The following is an 18,503-nucleotide window of genomic DNA, read 5'->3' as shown; positions in this document are numbered from 1 at the left end:
AGCATCCCCAGAGGTTGAAGGAAGTATGGCCTAAGGTAAAGGTAAAGTAAAGGTAAAGGGACCCCTGACCATTAGGTCCAGTCGTGGCCGACTCTGGGGTTGCGGCGCTCATCTTGGTTTATTGGCCGAGGGAGCCGGCATATAGCTTCCGGGTCATGTGGCCAGCATGACTAAGCCGCTTCTGGAGAACCAGAGCAGCGCATGGAAACGCTGTTTGCCTTCCCGCCGGAGCGGTACCTATTTATCTACTTACACTTTGATGTGCTTTCGAACTGCTAGGTTGGCAGGAGCAGGGACCGAGCAACGGGAGCTCACCCCGTCGCGGGGATTCGAACCGCCGACCTTCTGATTGGCAAGTCCTAGGCTCTGTGGTTTAACCCACAGCGCCACCCGCGTCCCTTAACGTGGCCTAAGGTAGGGATGGGTGAAATCTGTGGTCCTCCACCAGGCAATATGATGGGGACTCCAGCTTCCACCAACCACACACCCAGTTCAGCACAACTGTTAGTCAGGAATGACAATGGGCACAAGGCAGGGGGGCCAACTTGAGTAGATTATGGGGGGGGGGAGCCCCACTCCACATAATCAATCACAAGATGCACCACACATGCATAATATGGATGGCAATGCTCATCAACTTGGGGGGGGGGGCTTGGCCCCCTCAAATAATTTATGGGGGGGGGGAACCTCAGCCCCTAGGAATTGGCTCCTATGCTGTAGGGGCCAACTTTGGTAATATGGTGCCTTGAACCAGCACCAAATCTCTCCCCCCCCCTCCATTTTGAGTAGGTACCCATATAAATATAAGTTGCTGTTATTACTTAAGGCCCCCTTGGCTCATCAATTTCTGTGGGGGAACCCTAAATCCTGCGCAATAACTACAGCCTATCCTCCCCCCTCCCCAGGAATCCTGGAAACTGTAGTTTTTTAAAGGGTGCTGGGAATTGTAGCATTGCGGGGGGGGAACTAAAGTTCCTTTAAAAGAGAGAGAGAGAGAAAGTCTCGTGCTCTAAACGTACAGGATGCAGCTTAACTTCGGAGCACTGGACTTCTGTGGGACTTGACTCCTGCGTCGTCACGATGCGCAGCGCGACGCGTTACATTTTTGCCACCTCTGCCCTTTCTCTCCCTCTCTCTCCGGGCAAGCATCTCGCGTGGCCTTCCTCATCGGTCCGGGCGCCCGCAGCGAGCATCCCGTGCGCGCCTCCTTCCCCGCAATGTGGGGCTTGCAGGAGACGGTGGGGGGGAAGCCGGGAGGCCGAAGGACCGCCCTTCTTCTGTGTCTCCTCCTCCTGCCGCTGCTGCGGGGCTGCCGGCGAGCGCCTGCCAAAGCCGCGCTGCGTCCTGGGGACTCGCCACGCGCGCCGACAGCTGCTCCACGGAGCAGCTCCCTTATCCCGCGCGCCACGCTTCCAGTGCCAGGTATTTCCCCTCCCCATCGCGGTGCAGAGGGTCAGGGAGGGGGGTCCCTCTTCTTCTCCGCCCCCTTCGGCTCCCATTTGCCTTCGTTTGGGTCCGCCTTTTCCCCGCAAACTTTCCCTGGGGTCGCCTCGCTTTGCCTCTCCAGCCTTTGCTTCGTGCGCGCAAAAGAAACTTCGCTACATCCTCTCCGCCTGTCTTTGCGTCCCCCAAGTTTTCAGTTCACGTAAAAGGGACTGGGAAGAACAATGCCCCCCCACTCTCTTCGGGCTCCCCCGTACCTTATTATTATTATTATTATTATTATTATTATTAACTTATTAAACTTGTAGAGCACCATCCCGCCCCCCCCCACACCTTGCGTAAAACTGAGAGCGCCGCTCCGTTTCTTATTTGCAGCGCCAGAGGGTCCCATAGGGGACACTGTTGTGGAAACTCAGCCCTGCAGTTTAGGGGTTGTGTCAGGGCGAGCTGTGCTTCTTTTGAGAAGGGAAGGCACCCTGCACACGCTCAGAGGCGGTGACCTTGCCATCTAGGCTGCAGGTGGAATGTGCAAGTACTAGCTAAGCCTGCAGTTTGAATTCAGTGGGGCTTGCTTCTGAGTAGACGTGGTTAGGATTGCAGCCTGGGTATCTCGCATGAAGCCGACGAACAGATTTCCAGGGCTGAGCTCTAGCTCAGCTTCTCATGCTCCGTGCATGTCCTTTCAGAAGAGTGAAGCCTCATGGATTGTGTGTGTGTTTTAAGGGTGGGTGTTTTGCTGAGATTGACTTGGAATCGTTTCTCCCCTTTGAAATGGAGTGACTTTTTCTCTTTGAAATGTGAATGTTGTGTAATTCTATGGGGGATGTCTCAGATACAGAACTTGGTTTTCTACTTTAAAGTACTGTAGTAATTTTGGTCTTTTACTAGGGAATGTGTTTGTTTTTTTTAGCATGAAACTGCATCAGATTGGACTCTGTGTCTCTGTGTGCTTAGTAAGGGGAATGACAAACTCTTTGAGACTTAGAGAATTGCAGAGTCGGGTCCTCTATGGGTCATCTACTCCAACCCTCTGCAATGCAGGAATCTCAGTTCAAGCATCCATGGCAGATGGCCAATCAAGCTCTTCTTAAAAACCACCAAGGAAGGAGAGTCTGTCACCTTCTGAGGGAGTCCATTCCTCTGTCGAACAGCTCTTACTGTCAGAAAGTTCTTTCTGATGTTTAGTTGCAATCTCCTTTCTTGTAACTTGAATCCATTGGTTCAGGTCATGCCTTCCGGAGCAGGAGAAACAGTTATGTTTCAACACGGGTCACATTCTGCTGATCTTGGCAGTCCTGCAACTCAAGGTTTGCCATCTGCAAGGGAGATGTTCCTTAAAATGTGGGTGCTTCCAGGCTACTGCTATTTTAGGATGAGATGCAATCAATATATTGTTCAATTCAAGTTGGGCAATTAAATGCTGTGTTGATCCTCTTGTATAACACATCCCCCACTCCAAAGGAACAAACACACCCCAGACTATTTGTGATAAGGAACGTGATTGGAAAAGGGACTCAAAAACGCTTGCTTTGACACAATGCCATCTAACTTCCTTTGCAAACAAATTGGGATGAATGCTTGATAAATAGCTGGCTTTGTCTAAGCTCTCCCCAAACTTTGTGCAAACAAATCATGACAAATGCTGAAATAATAATAATAATAAAACAATGGTCACCTGGAAGCCCATACTGCAGAGATCCACCCCATCTTTCCAGAATACAGATTTTAATAGTAGTCTAGGTTAATTTTCTTTGAAGTATTAGTGTACTATGGTACATTGGATGGTAATGGTATTACTGCACTCAAAATGGATTTATTTCTCAAAATCAAGGTGCATTAATTGTCTTTTTAAAATGCCTTTCAATTTCCTAAGTGTGTTTTAAAGGGACAGTGGAAGCTGGCTCCTTCTTATCCCATTAGTGACCTGATCAGCGTTCTCCCTTCTCTTTTGTTTTTTCATCAGATATTACAAAAATATTTGGAAGCAACTATTTAACTTGGCTTTGGTTATTTTTGGTCAGGCTTCACAACACTCTTGTTTAATCTTTCCTCCTAAAAAATATACAGTCATGCCTCGTGTTGCGTCTGCTTCATGTCACGTCTTTTCGCGTTACGTCCTGCGGCAACCCGGAAGTACCGGAACGGGTTACTTCCGAGTTTCACCACTCGCACATACACAGAAGCTCCAAATTGCGTCATGCACCTGCGCAGACACTGCGCTTCGAGTTGTGGGCATTTCACGTTACAGACGGGCCTTTGGAATGGATCCTGTCTGTAACACGTGTTAAAAGGTAAAGGGACCCCTGACTATTAGGTCCAGTCGCAGATGACTCTGGGGTTGCGGCGCTCATCTTGCTTTACTGGCCGAGGAAGCTGGTGTACAGCTTCTGGGTCATGTGGCCGGCATGACTAAGCCGCTTCTGGCAAACCAGAGCAGCGCACGGAAACACTGTTTACCTTCCCACCGGAGCAGTACCTATTTATCTACTTGCACTTTGATGTGCTTTCGAACTGCTAGGTTGGCAGGAGCAGGGACCGAGCAACGGGAGCTCACCCCATCACGGGGATTCGAACCGCTGACCTTCTGATCGGCAAGCCCTAGGCTCTGTGGTTTAACCCACAGCACCACCTGCGTCCCTGTAACGTGAGGTACCACTGTAATAATAATCAAGTTAAGTTTCTGTAACAAAACCAAGAAGAAGCCGAAAATCATCTTCCAAAAGTTGAACTGTGCAGCAGCACCCTGTAGAAGAGAATTGATGTGAACCCTCTTTCAGTTGGGATGCTTTAGGCATTGATGTAGTCAGCTAGTTCTTTCTCTTCTCCCTTTTATTTTTTGTGCTATCTTAATTGTTTCATGCATTATATTTCTAGGTTACAATTAAAACAAGAGAAGGGCTCCTCAGAGACCCAAGTGCATCCCACTGTCCACATAGGAAATCCATAGCCACAGTATCTCTTGATAGGTAGCCTTCAGCATTTGCTTAAAAACCACAATCAGGGCAGCCTGTTCTACAACTGAGAGGCTCATCCCATCAGGAAGTTATTTCTAGTGGTGCAAACCCTTTGTTGCTTTACCTTACAATGCATTAAGGTAAATGTAAGGTAAATGTATTTTGGAGGGATGCGGGTGGCACTGTGGTCTAAACCACTGAGCCTCTTGGGCTTGCTGATCAGAAGGTTGGCAGTTCGAATCCCCAGGGTGAGTTCCCATTGCTCTGTCCCAGCTCCTGCCAACCTAGCAGTTCAAAGCACACCAGTGCAAGTAGATAAATAGGTACTGCTGTGGCGGGAAGGTACATGGCGTTTCTGTGCACTCTGGTTTCCATCACGGTTTCCCATTGTGCCAGAAGCAGTTTATTCCTGCTGGCCACAGGACCCGGAAAGCTATCTGTGGACAAATGCCGGCTCCCTCCGCCTGAAAGCCAGATGAGCACCGCAACCCCATAGTTGCCTTTGACTGGACTTAACTGTCCAGGGATCCTTTACCTTTACTTGCAGTGTAGTATGTAAAGAATGTGAACCTGGCTAACGGAAATGTCAGTCTTGTGCAGGTACACTTGCCAAGAAGCGATTGGCTGTAGCTGTACAGTGACAAAAACTTGAGTTTGTAGCCTTTGGTTGGTTGCAGTGTGGATTGTGTTTGTATGAGTGATTGGGGGTTGGATTGTTGAGTCAGATTAGCCACATTGATTTATATGCTGGGGAGGGGCTGGGAATAGGCCATTGTCTTGTTGTGCTGTGTGTGTGTGATAAAGGGGAGACCCACCATGGTGAAGGCATCCTCCTTTGCTTGTCCCAAGTTTGTTGGTTAACTTTTCTAGTAGGGCAGTTTCCCATACGTTTTGGAACCGGTGGGCTATATTCACTCCTGATATCTCCTTCTCTCCCCTCTCTTTCCCCTCAATCGCATGTCTATGACAATAGTGTCTCATATCAAACGTAACTAAATGGTGAAAAAGACTCAGTGAATCAAAAGTGGAGACCCTATATGCAGTGCTTTTCTCCCTGGGGGTACGCATACCCCTAAACATTTTGTGAATCAAAATTTGGCCTCATTGAGGGGCAGTATTTCAATATGAATAGGAAATTGAGAGTGCCCCTAAACATGGTTTTTTTTAAAGAAAAAAAGCACTGCCTATATGTACTTTTCCTGGTTTAGTTGGCTGTTTCGTAACACAAGAAAATCTTTAATAAAAACCAAGAACTGAGTTTGTAGTGAAGTGAACCCGCAACTTGATTTAAATGTGCACATTCAACAGTAATTGCCATTAACAGACGATGAACTCCCCCCTCCACGCACAACCACACACCATATGTGTAGACAGGAACCGTTTTCAAGCGTCTTTGTGGGGGAAGGATTCTAAATCCAAGAGGGGTTTTCTAGACTTCTTTTGCAGAGAACAAGGGTGTGAACGCGTTTCTTAAGAACAGGAGAGGGGAAGAGAACCAGAGAAGTTCGCCACTGGGGGTTTTGTCTTCATTAATTCCACCCCCCACCCCGGCTGTGGAATTTTTACTGTATTACAGTAACCCATTAGTGTGAAATCATCTCTTTCTCCAGCCCTTGGCTAGCGTTCACGCAGAGCAGGACTGGCAAGGAGCGATGCTGGGTTGCACTACTTTGCTGAGAATGTGGTCCGGTTTGTCAGCAAAAGTGTCGGAAGGAGCTGAGGGGCCTGCAGGAGGAGAACAGCCAGGTTCGCTTAGTTGTGTGTGTGTGTGTTTGCAGACGTTCTTGGTGCAAGCACGTTCTTTCTTGTTAAAAGAAGCTGGCATGGTGTGTGTGTGTTTGCTTGAGGGGGGGGGGGAATCTGGAGCAATTTTGCAGCGAGTATGCTTTCAGAAAACAAATAGTATCTTGGTGGGGTGTGTGATTTAATGGGAAAACGTCACGGATGGAATGATCTCTCCCGATTGCTCCCTCCCTTGCACACTGTGGTTGCTTTGAGTTAGAAATGAACGTTCCCCGGCAAAATACATTAGAAGAAAGGCATCATTAACGTAGGAATGACCCTAAGAAAGTATGTTTTGGGTGGGAGTACTTGCCGGGTGTCTCTCTCTTGGATGCGGTGGGTATCCAGGGCAATTCTCTTGCAAAATTCCAGAGCTTATAATATTTTAGCGGTGTCCTTTATGAAGAGCAAAGGACTTCAAAGTGAGGGTCTAATGGGAGAGATTGCCAAATGACCAATGGATAACTCTGAATGCGCTGTGGTATTTTACATTTATAATCCACTTTTCCTCCAAGTGGCTCATGGTGGCCTGAACTCATTCTTCCGCTACCCACTTTGTCCTTACAACAACCCTGTGAGGTGGGAGAGGCTGTTCCAAAGACACCCAATAAATTTCATGGCTGGGTGGGGATTCAAACCCTTCTCTCCCAGATCTGAGCCCAACTGCTGGACCGTACTGGGTCTCATGATAGGATTTCATGATATCTTGTGATTTGCCTTCCAGACATTTGTGGCGAGATACAGTCCAGTCCAACGAGACGCGGGTGGCGCTGTGGGTTAAACCACTGAGCCTAGGACTTGCCGATCAGAAGGTTGGTGGTTCAAATCCCCGTGATGGGGTGAGCTCCCGTTGCTCGGTCCCTGCTCCTGCCAACCTAGCAGTTCGAAAGCACGTCAGAGTGCAAGTGGATAAATAGGGACCGCTCCGGCGGGAAGGTAAACGGCATTTCCGTGCGCTGCTCTGGTTCGCCAGAAGCGGCTTAGTCATGCTGGCCACATGACCCGGAAGCTGTACGCCGGCTCCCTCGGCCAATAAAGCGAGATGAGCGCCGCAACCCCAGAGTCAGTCACGACTGGACCTAATGGTCAGGGGTCCCTTTACCTTTACCTTACAGTCCAGTCCTGTGCGTATTTACTCAAAAGTTCTCAAAGGAATTGGGCTGAAACTACATTCTAGCTAGACGTCACCACTCAAGATCCCATATGACAAGGGCTGGTGGACTTAACAGCTAGAAGGCTGTGTGTAGGGTTTACTCCTTAGCCTGTTCTTCTCCTGAACATATCCCACAAGGCAGCTGAGGTTTAGTACCAGAGTTTTCCTTCCCCTGGTTGGGCTGGCTTCCCAGGTGGACCAGCCCCATCTGCCCCTCTCTTCCCCCTCCAGCACATGCAGAAACCTCCTTCTTGAACTTTGGACCCATCTGCCCCTCTCTTCCCCCTCCAGCACATGCAGAAACCTCCTTCTTGAACTTTGGACCCATCTGCCCCTCTCTTCCCCCTCCAGCACATGCAGAAACCTCCTTCTTGACCTTTGGACCCACTGTTGGTCTTGTCTGCTCAATCCGCTGGAGCCTGTCTTTGCATGCAGGGGAAGTTCCCAACTCACCAAGGGTTCGAGGCCCACTGGCTACCCTCACCTGGTTTTGACTTGTACATATGGGAATAATAAAAGAGGATGACCTGGCATTGTGAATCAATAGATCTTGCTGAAATCGTCCCTGTTGCTGGGCATGTGAAATTTATGACTGATAAGGTTCTTTTTAAAGTGAGGTTATGTGTAAGGAAGTACTTTTGCTGAATCAGACAAACTTCCATGCAACTCAGTACTGTTTACACTAGTGTTTCCCAAACTTGGGTCTCCAGCTGTTTTTGGACTACAACTCCCATCATCCCTAGCTAGCAGGACCAGTGGTCAGGGATGGTGGGAATCATAGTCCAAAAGCAGATGGAGACCCACGTTTGGGAAACACTGGTTTGCAGTGACAGAGAGCAGCTCTCTAGCTTTCAGACACAGCGTCTTTCACTATCTGAGATTGAACCTGAAACTTTCTGATTCCAAGGCAGATGCTCCAACCACTGAGCTATATAGCCTCTTCTTCCTTTCTCCTTTTCTTGCTATATCCATAGTAGTCTAAATAGGGTACAGTGGTACCTCAGGTTACATACGCTTCAGGTTACAGACTCCACTAACCCAGAAATAGTACCTTGGGTTAAGAACTTTGCTTCAGGATGAGAACAGAAATCGTGTGGCGGTGCCACGGCAGCAGCGGGAGACCCCATTAGCTAAAGTGGTGCTTCAGGTTAAGAACAGTTTCAGGTTAAGAACGGACCTCCGGAACGAATTAAGTACGTAACCAGAGGTACCACTGTATCTGTAATCGTTAGCAATAAGCAACAAAGAGGCTTCCAGTCTCCAAAACCAGGGCTTCCCCACGAAACAGTAGGAAAGCTTAAGAAACAAGAATGCCTGGTTAAAATTAAAAGTAATTCTCTGGAGGCAAATTTATAAACCAGAGGTCAGAATTTGTCCTGCCTTGACCCTGTGGAGAGGCAGAGTGGTCCTATATCAGGGAACATTCCCACACTGACTGTTCCAAGGACATGTCAACATGGAAGAAGGAAAAGCACATTTGGAAGACCCGGCGAATAATTGGCACTTAGCCCTCAAGGTAATCCTAATTATTGAACTAAATCTTCTAGAGCAGTGAAAAGTAATAATGGCCAATTCAATGTCACTTAGGAAGTGCCGTAATATGGGGTTGGTCAGTTTCCTGGCCATGATCCAGACCTCATAGAAAACAACGAATAAGACAAGAGAGCTTCACACGTTTCTGCTTCTGCCGAGCACAGTAACCGATGATATGATGGCTCCTCAAAATGGAAATTGGTGTTTGAAACCTTCCCACCTTCCCCCCAACATCTTTATTTAAAAAGTACATAATTATATGTGCACTAAATGTGGTGAGATGTGAATAAAAGACAGAAAAAGAGAAACAGCACCCATATATAATGGAAAGTAAAGGGGAGGAGGGGAAACACCCAAAACTGTATGCAGTGGTACCTCGGGTTACATACGCTTCAGGTTACAGACTCCGCCAACCCAGAAATATTACCTTGGGTTAAGAACTTTGCTTCAGGATGAGAACAGAAATTGTGCTCCGGCGGCGCGACAGCAGCAGGAGGCCCCATTAGCTAAAGTGGTGCTTCAGGTTAAGAACAGTTTCAGATTAAGAACGGACCTCCAGAACGAATTAAGTTCTTAACCTGAGGTACTTGAGGTACCACTATACGGTTTACAAAGTTGTTATTGTACTTCACCAGACCTTAACCTATTACAGTATTTGAAAGAATGGATTCCACATATCATTGAATTTGCCCATGGCAAGTCTGCATTTATATGCAAGTTGTTCATATGTTGCGAGTTTGTATAAGTCTTCAATCCACTCTCACACTCTCACCTATGACCTTGGGTGGCCCTGCACGGCATAGCTCATAACTTCTTGGAGTTATTCAAGCCCCTTCACCGTGACAAGGCAGTGATCCATGAAGGAGGTCTTACATGATAGTAGGGTGTTAAAGCACATGGAAATGAGTGACTCCGGTTTGCTTGTTTAGTTAGCTCTAGAGAGGTTTGCATCTCAGTGCAAAAAGATTCCTGTTAATGGGCCACTTGACCTGCGGATCAGACAGCTTATTGCGACGTCCATTATCAGCCTTATTGATATTGTGCCATGTTTTATGTTCACTGGGAAAACAAACACACACCTTTCCCCCACCCCACCCTGGCTAAACCCTATTAAAACGTCCTGAGCTGTCTGTACTGTTCACTGCCGTCACTTCAACATGGTACCAGACTATTACAAGATGCATCCATTGTGGTGGGTTTTTAAAATATTATTATTATTATTTCCAAATCCATGACAGCTTGCCGCAAGGCACCCAAGCAATAGTGTGGCTCCTGAATCTAGCTGAGTAGACCTTTGATTCCTGGTTCCTGTGGTTTGGCCTTTTTAAGAAAGAAAGGAAAAAACCGAGCACCATACCATTAGCACTCAGTTATGCAACCGAGCTGCGGTATGTGGATTCCAAAGGCTGCTTGCCCATCAGCATTCGGCTGGTGTAGAACCAACCTATTCTTTTGTGCTGCTGCCTGGCTGTAGGCAGAACATGCAATGTCAGAGTACAGTGGTGCCCCGCAAGACGAACGCCTCGCAAGACGGAAAACCCGCTAGACGAAAGGGTTTTCCGTTTTGGAGGCGCTTCGCAAAATGAATTTCCCTATGGGCTTGCTTCGCAAGACGAAAATGTCTAGCGAGTTCCTGCGGGGTTTTTCCCCCTTCCCCCCCCCCCTTTTCCTAAGCCCTAAGCTGCTTATCAGCTGATCCGCTAAAAGCCGCTAAACCGCTAATAGCGCTAATCCGCTAAGCTGTCAATGGGCTTGCTTCGCAAGACGAAAAAACCACTATACGAAGAGCCTCACGGAACGGATTAATTTCGTCTTGCGAGGCACCACTGTACAAGGTGCTGTTATTCTGCATTGGCAGAGGGGTTGAGGCTGGGCGAAGCGCTCTCAGTGAATCAAAAGGGGGAAGAGATATAACCAAAGCACTAGGTATTAAAGGAGTCTCCTTCATTTCATTTCATTTATTGAATTTATATACCGCCCTATACCCGGAGATCTCAGGGCGGTTCACAAAAAACCCCACAATATATAAAATAAAAATAAAAATCTAATAATACCCCTCCCCAAAAAAGAGCCAAATTTTAAAGGGTGTAGGATATTGATTAGGTCAGCCAAAGGCCTGGTTAAAAAGGAAGGTTTTTGCCTGGCACCTAAAGGTGTATAATAATAATAATAATAATAATAATAATAATAATGATGATGATAATAATAATAATAATAATAATAATAATAATAATAATAATAATTTTTTATTTATACCCCGCCCATCTGGCTGGGCTTCCCCAGCCACTCTGGGCGGCTTCCAAAAGAATATTAAAATACTATAATACATCAAACATTAATGAAGGTGCCAAGCAAATTTCCCTGGGGAGAGCATTCCACAGATGGGGAGCCACTGCAGAGAAGGCCCGTTCTCGTGTTGCCACCCTCTGAACCTCTCGAGGAGGAGGCACACGAAGAAGGGCCTCAGAAGATGATCTCAGGGTCTTGGTAGGTTTATATGTTTTGTTTATTGAAGCTTACGGGTTGCTAGTGATTTTTTGTTTATTGAAGCTTATGGGTTGCTACGGTCTCTGGACCGTAATAAAGATTGATGATGATTTAAATCAGTAGTCCTCTGCTAATCACCCTCACATCCTATAATATGGAGGGGAGTGACCTATACCAGACTTACCATATTTTTTGCTCTATAAGACTCACTTTTTCCCTCCTAAAAAGTAAGGGGAAATGTGTGTGCGTCTTATGGAGCGAATGCAGGCTGCGCAGCTATCCCAGAAGCCAGAACAGCGAGAGGAATTGCTGCTTTCACTGCGCAGCGATCCCTCTTGCTGTTCTGGCCTCTGAGATTCAGAATATTTTTTTCCTTGGTTTTCCTCCTCCAAAAACTAGGTGCGTCTTGTGGTCTGGTGCGTCTTATAGAGCAAAAAATACGGTACCTCTTTCAGGGGGGCGGGTGCCATAGATTCATGTCATATCAAGCAACATTTGAAATTCGCCAGGTGCAAGGTGCATTTTGCACCTGGCTATTGGCCAGTTGCAACCAGGTGAAGATGTCCGGTTGTCAGGATGGCGCCTCTGATGTCCCCACCATCTGGAGGTGCTATGCCTGGTTGTTGACTGTTTTCACACACCAGCAACACATCCTGTAGAATTCTCCCTGTGATATTTTATCTGCACAGCCAGAATGAATTTCAGGAACCAGAAAGTTGTATGGAAAAACTTTTGAGCTGTTACAGTCACCAAAGAGAATGCCTAACTGCCATTTTGGGACTCTAATTTTCAAATGATGGATTGACCGTGATTGATTCTCAGTTAAACATCTGGCTAGTTCAGATGACAACCTTGAGCTAGGTTAACAGGCTTGAGAACTTAAAGAAGAAAAAACACCTGATCCAGGGACAGTCCACATATATATTGGCCTAGTCTGATCTCTCTTTTTCTTAATGGTGACACGGACCATTCATAACATAAGAATATTCTTTACAAATGTGATCAGGGCAGTGGGGGGGGGGGTAAGTGAAGACAAGTCATGGCAGTTCACTATAACGTCATTCACCACTCCTACTCAGGCTGCACAGAAAAAGCATTTTGGTTCCTGAAATTCATTCCGATAGTGCAGATGAAATATAACTGGTAACTGAAAATGGTCAAGATCCAGTGATGCCCAGGTATGTACCTCCAGATGAAGGAAATATCGGGCATCTTCATTTGGTTACTACTGGTTGATGTCAGGTGCAAAATGTGCCTGGTGCGTGGCTAATTTTGAACTCCGACTGTAACATGAAAAGGTGGTTAGTTTTCAGAGTTGTTCCACTGTGGAGGGGAGAAAATCATAATCATTTTTTTAAAAAAACTTACCAAAAACTGGTTGTGGTAACACATTAACAGCAGTGAGAAGCAAAAACGGTTTTTGGGTTTTTTTAAAAAAATTGGTAGAAATCCCACAGAGGTTTGAAAAGGGGGTGGGGGTGGGGATTGAGGCTCTGTTTGGGTTTCTCAACACTGTGCTGGATCTCCCCAGCCTTATAGTTTGATCCTCTGACTTATAAGCCCAACGGACAGTTAATTGCACATGGAGCCTTACTGCTATGATGGGGGGGGGGGGGGCGGGATAGGCTAAAACATACCCTATTTATTTTGGCTTTTAGTCTTTTTTAAAAAAATTGACTTCGGTGTATCCTGAGTGAAACTAAACAGGATTATAAATTGGGCTTGGACTATGAAAATGGCCACTCTAATAATTGGCTTTCCTAGTACCGTAAAATATACAGCGCACACAATATATAGCGCTTTCAGTTTTAACTATAGGAGTTGCTTTTTGGAGTGTGTGTGTGTGGGGGGGGAGTTGATTGAACATAAACTGCTGCTGGGTTTATTGATTCTTCAGAAGCTAATTATAGGGTGAATCCCCTAAAATTTGCTGCATCGGTGACGATATGATACAATACGATACGATAATCTTTATTGTCATTGTCCCATACAAAACAATGAAATTGAAAAAATCTACATCAGACATTCAAGAGCCAACAAGCCTGCTATCCCAGCTATCCCAGCCTGGTTAGCCCCCTAAGAACTCTGATACTCCATAATTAAATACAATATACTCCCATAGAGACTACCTTAAAGGTAAAGGGACCCCTGACCATTAGGTCCAGTCGTGACCGACTCTGGGGTTGCGGTGCTCATCTCACTTTATTGGCCAAGGGAGCCGGCGTACAGCTTCCAAGTCGTGTGGCCAGCATGACTAAGCCGCTTCTGGCGAACCAGAGCAGCACACGGAAACACCGTTTACCTTCCCGCCGGAGCAGTACCTATTTATCTTCTTGCACTTTGACGTGCTTTCAAACTGTTAGGTTGAGACTACCTTACACTGCGTTTAAAACCAAAATCGCATTTGAATAGAAACTGTTTCTAAGGTGGCTAGTCCTAGTCTTTATAACCCTGTACCTTCTTCCAGAAGCCGAAAGATGTGTCAGCGGCATGACGTCGTCCAACGGCATATTTGATGTGGAAGAGAGTGGCTGTTGCAGTTGTACAGAACGATTCTCAAAAGTTAGTGATCACAGCCTTCTAAGCAACACGCATGGCTGTCTTGTGCAAAGTAACTCTTGGGAGCTGGTCAGGAGATTGTTTTGTAACATAAAGTCTGTGCACAGTGAGATCACAAGCATGTCTTGAATTCCCCTCACAGAACTACAGTTCCCAGAGAGTGGTTTAGCAACCAACATCTCTTTGTAGGGGGAACTCCAGAAACTTTGCTTCTGTGAGGAGAATCGGGGTCTCCTAGCAGCTCTCAGCACCCTCAACAAATTACAGCTCCCAGAATTCTTTGGGGAAAGCCATGGCTGTTTATGTGGGACGCAGGTGGCGCTGTGGGTTAAAGCCTCAGCGCCTAGGACTTGGCGATCGAAAGGTCGGCGGTTCGAATCCCTGCGGCGGGGTGCGCTCCCGCTGCTCGGTCCCAGCGCCTGCCAACCTAGCAGTTCGAAAGCACCTCCGGGTGCAAGTAGATAAATAGGGACCGCTTACCAGCGGGAAGGTAAACGGCGTTTCCGTGTGCGGCTCTGGCTCGCCAGAGCAGCGATGTCACGCTGGCCACGTGACCCGGAAGTGTCTCCGGACAGCGCTGGCCCCTGGCCTCTTAAGTGAGATGGGTGCACAACCCCAGAGTCTGTCAAGAATGGCCCGTACGGGCAGGGGTACCTTTACCTTTTATGGCTGTTTATAGGGATATCATAGCGAATGTCCCATGTGAGTGTTAGGAGGTGGCTGGAGGATGGATGGCCGTTAACAGATTGAGGTTGAATCCTGACAAGACAAAGTACAGTGGTACCTCAGGTTACAGACGCTTCAGGTTACAGACTCCGCTAACCCAGAAATAGTACCTCAGGTTAAGAACTTTGCTTCAGGATGAGAACAGAAATCGTGCAGCAGTGGTGCAGCGGCAGCAGCGGGAGACCCCATTAGCTAAAGTGTTACCTCAGGTTAAGAACGGTTTCAGGTTAAGAACGGACTTCCAAAATGAATTAAGTTCTTAACCTGAGGTACCACTGTACTGTTCTTGGGGCACGGCGAGTGGACAGGTGTGGGGGGCCTCCCTGGTCCTGAATGGGGTAACTGTGCCCTTGAAGGACCAGGTGCACAGCCTGGGAGTCATTTTGGACTCACAGCTGTCCATGGAGGCGCAGGTCAGTTCTGTGTCCAGGGCAGCTGTCTACCAGCTCCATCTAGTTTGCAGGCTGAGACACTACCTGCCCACAGTCTCGCCAGAGTGGTAAGTGCTCTGGTTATCTCCCAGTTGGACTACTGAAATGCTCTCTGCGTGGGGCTACCTTTGAAGGTGACTTGGAAACTACATCCAGAATGCAGCAGTTAGACTGGTGACTGGGAATGGCTGCCAGGACCATGTAACACCGGTCCTAAAGGATCTACACTGGTCCCCAGTACGTTTTTGAGCACAATTCAAAGTGTTGCTAGCAAAATACATCCTTAGGATGTTCTGTTCCTTGTTGCCAGTGAGAACAGCTGCTCCTTCAAATTCCATTGCCCTGAGTGTAATTTGGTAAATAAATCTTAGCAAAAGCACCCTAAACTTGGTACTCTTTTCTCAGGAAGTGATCAGATGTTCCAGGGAAAGTTTCGCATGAAAATCACCCTGTGAAGCTTTTCAGTGGAATCTCTCTCCAAATGGCTAAAGCAGAAGCAAAACAAACAAACAAACAAACAAACAATAAACTAGCGCCCTGTCGAAAAACTGCAGTGGATATATGTAAAGGAATACCTCTTTGTTCGTTTGTTTTAAGCCAGCCTTGGTGGGATAAGTAAGCACACGGCCCATTCCTTGGGGGCAGAAAGTTTGCCGGCTCTTAATTGAAACGGCTTGTTCAATAAAAGGTTATCACATCTCCTCTCTCCGCAACAAAATAAAATCAATCCAATAATGACAAGTGTTGCAGAACGGACGTGAGCGAATGCTGCTTGACTTTAGCCCATGAGGAACCTGGGTGCGAATCTGTTGTAGACGAAGCAGGGACATTTAGCATTTCACTATGGTACTACTCGCAATCTTCAGCAATTAATCAGCCCAAATGGACATATATTGACAGGGGTGCTTAAATCTTGTGATGGGTTATTATGGCAATAAAGCTGTAAACTAGGACTTGCTGGTCTTCCAGGTATTGTTGGATTCCAATTCCCATCAGCCATCTCTTTGTCTTTAGCAGCTTGTGTCAAACAAGAACATGAAGCCATTCCACCACTCCTTTAAATTGTCCTCAGTGAGGGCTGAATGTGACTTTTTAAGTACCCGGAAGCCATCAGTTCAAGCCCTGCTTGGTGTAAATTGTGTTCCTGAGCTATTTACTCTTCATCCCATTGGCTTCAATAGGAGCAGTTTAAATGAGTGGCTTTAACAGCCAGATCCTGTTAATGTTTACTTGGGAGTTAACCCCCTGGGGACCATTGCCCATAGCTATCAACGTTTCCCTTTTTTTAAGGGAAATTCCCTTATTCCGAATAGGATTCCTCGCAAGAAAAGGGAAAAGATGACAGCTATGCCATTGGCGCTTACTCTGACATGAACACAGGTCAGACTGGGCTGCAAGTCTCCCACTGAACTTAAAGGCATTTAAAATGCTTAATTCATCCAGTTTTATGTCGTCGATGGTGATGATGTTGTTCTCTTTCTCCATGCGGCAAGCATTCAAAATTAAACCAGATATGGGTTTTTCAAGAAGGAAGATATTAAGGCTTGCTTTAAAAAAGAAGCCCTATCTTCTTCTTAATTCTTAACATTTCATTTTTAAACAAAATTTAGGATAAAATATATGAGTAGTTATGTGGTGTATGCATTTATTAAACAAATCCGGCATCATTTATTTTTCATCGTTGTGTGCTAGGTAATAATCATATTATTATTATTTAAATATATTTGCCCTCTTTCTCAGCAGCAACCCAAGGTTGTAATTTTAAGCATTGGGCTGGGGGGGGGGGCAGTTTGGAAGCTGAGAGCATTTTGTATGCTCAAAGCATAAGGGGATGTTTAGATATAAGCAGCAGAAAAATCGTTGCAGCTGTCCCTTATACCAACAGCAAACTCGTTCTCAAAGTGTGGATCCTTATGTAGCCGAAACATCACCATCCCTACACAGCAGGGAGTATCGGCAGGCTTGAGGGGATCCCAAGGTTTGCAGAAGTACAAAAGTGGGGAGATTGAAAAATGAGGAATGAAAAATCCCATCTCCCCCCCCCCAAAAAAAACCCCCCATGCAGCCCAGTAGTGGACTGAGCTTACTCATTGACAAGGGAATCCTTGCAGTTGGAGAAGGGATGGAAAACTGGGTGATAGAATGGTGATTGGATGGAATATTCTGAAAGAAGGCTTAGCTAGCTGGCTGGAACCCTGAATGGGAGCACCGCGCAATGCAACAATTTGTCGCAGTTCCCCCTTGTTTATGGTTTCTGTTGCAGGCCTTTGGAAGAAATGCTATCCCACATGCAGTCAGTTAAAAAGGACCCTGCAAAACAAATTCTGTATTTCATCCATTTTCAGTAATTTCCTTTCAGAGGAGGGCTTACAGATGTAACATAGGCTGATGAGGGTTGAGGTCTTATGGATGTAACATGGATTAATTCTGAAATATGCTCTCAGGAAGGTAATTTACGTCAAGTGCGCTGGTGTCATCTCTGGGATTTTGAAGCACCTGAGAGGGAAACATAATCAACTCATATAATTCTTTGTAGGGGTGGGCTTGGTTTTTGCAGAAATCTGAGGGGGTTCTGTCGCCATTTTAGAAAACCAAAGCTTTGCAAATGCGTGCACATTTTCTCACAGACTTGTGACATGTTGGCTCTCACTATAATGAACTCATAAAATAAACGACTTTTGCTTATACCAAATGACTTAAAGCTATTTCTCCCGTCAGTTAAATTCTCCTTTGTTGACTTCAAGATATAAAAGCTGTTGTTTATGTGAACGCATCTTAGACATTTTAAGAATCACAAATATATTAATTTATGGCATTTTTCAATATACGCTTGGTTTTTAAACCTGCAGGCATGCACTTTCCAAATTCAAACACTTTCAATTTTATGGGACCAATCTTTCTCTCTTGGGGGGGGGAAATTAAAGCTAATGGCCCATATATAAATGCAATGAACAGTGTTATGCAGGCTATTCTAGCCTACATTTTCCCCTGTCTATTTTACTGCTTACCAATCCATTAACCTTCAGTTATGTTATGGTACATGGAAGGCAAACAAGCCTTGCCTTGCCAACCTAAGGCTTTTCACATTTCCTTTTGTAATGATGAAGTCGTCGTGTGATTTTACAATTCCTGCATTCTTCTGAATGTCCCCCCTTCATGATGAAACAGGACATTTGCTACAGGACACTTAACTATGAGACACTAATTTTTACTCAAGAGCAGACCCACTAACTTTCAGTGGATCTACTCTAAACAAAAGTTCCTAGAGTATCCTAGAGATCCCTCAAAAACGAAAGTTCAGATACTGGAGAAGTGGAGGTGGAGGCATTAATGAAGTACAGTGAGCCCGCAATGGAGGAGAGGGTGACATTCCTGGGATTGTGACTGATGCCAAAATTGTGTACAGTGAAAACTCATTGGGTCCAATGGCGGGTG

The 18,503-nt window shown here is 46.1% G+C and overlaps 1 protein-coding gene across 3 annotated transcripts in view; it reads left to right on the top strand.

Annotated features, from left to right (window-relative positions):
- The window catches only part of KCNS3 (potassium voltage-gated channel modifier subfamily S member 3), a 98,318-nt gene that overhangs the window by 46,438 nt on the left and 33,377 nt on the right, over window positions 1-18,503 (top strand). The window contains exon 1 of one of the 3 annotated variants that reach the window (XR_013837013.1): window positions 1,351-1,422. The exons of 1 other annotated variant lie outside the window; for it this stretch is intronic. The gene's annotated coding sequence lies outside the window, so the exon portion shown is untranslated. Of the gene's footprint in view, window positions 1-1,350; window positions 1,423-1,955; window positions 2,168-18,503 lie in introns of those variants that run through there. One more of the 3 variants, XM_079969920.1, reaches the window with a different exon arrangement.

The sequence above is a fragment of the Podarcis cretensis genome (genome assembly GCF_951804945.1).
Source record: "Podarcis cretensis genome assembly, chromosome: 3".
Lineage (NCBI taxonomy): Eukaryota > Metazoa > Chordata > Lepidosauria > Squamata > Lacertidae > Podarcis > Podarcis cretensis.
Note: the sequence above shows the minus strand (reverse complement) of the source record. Positions and strands in the feature narration are given on the sequence as shown.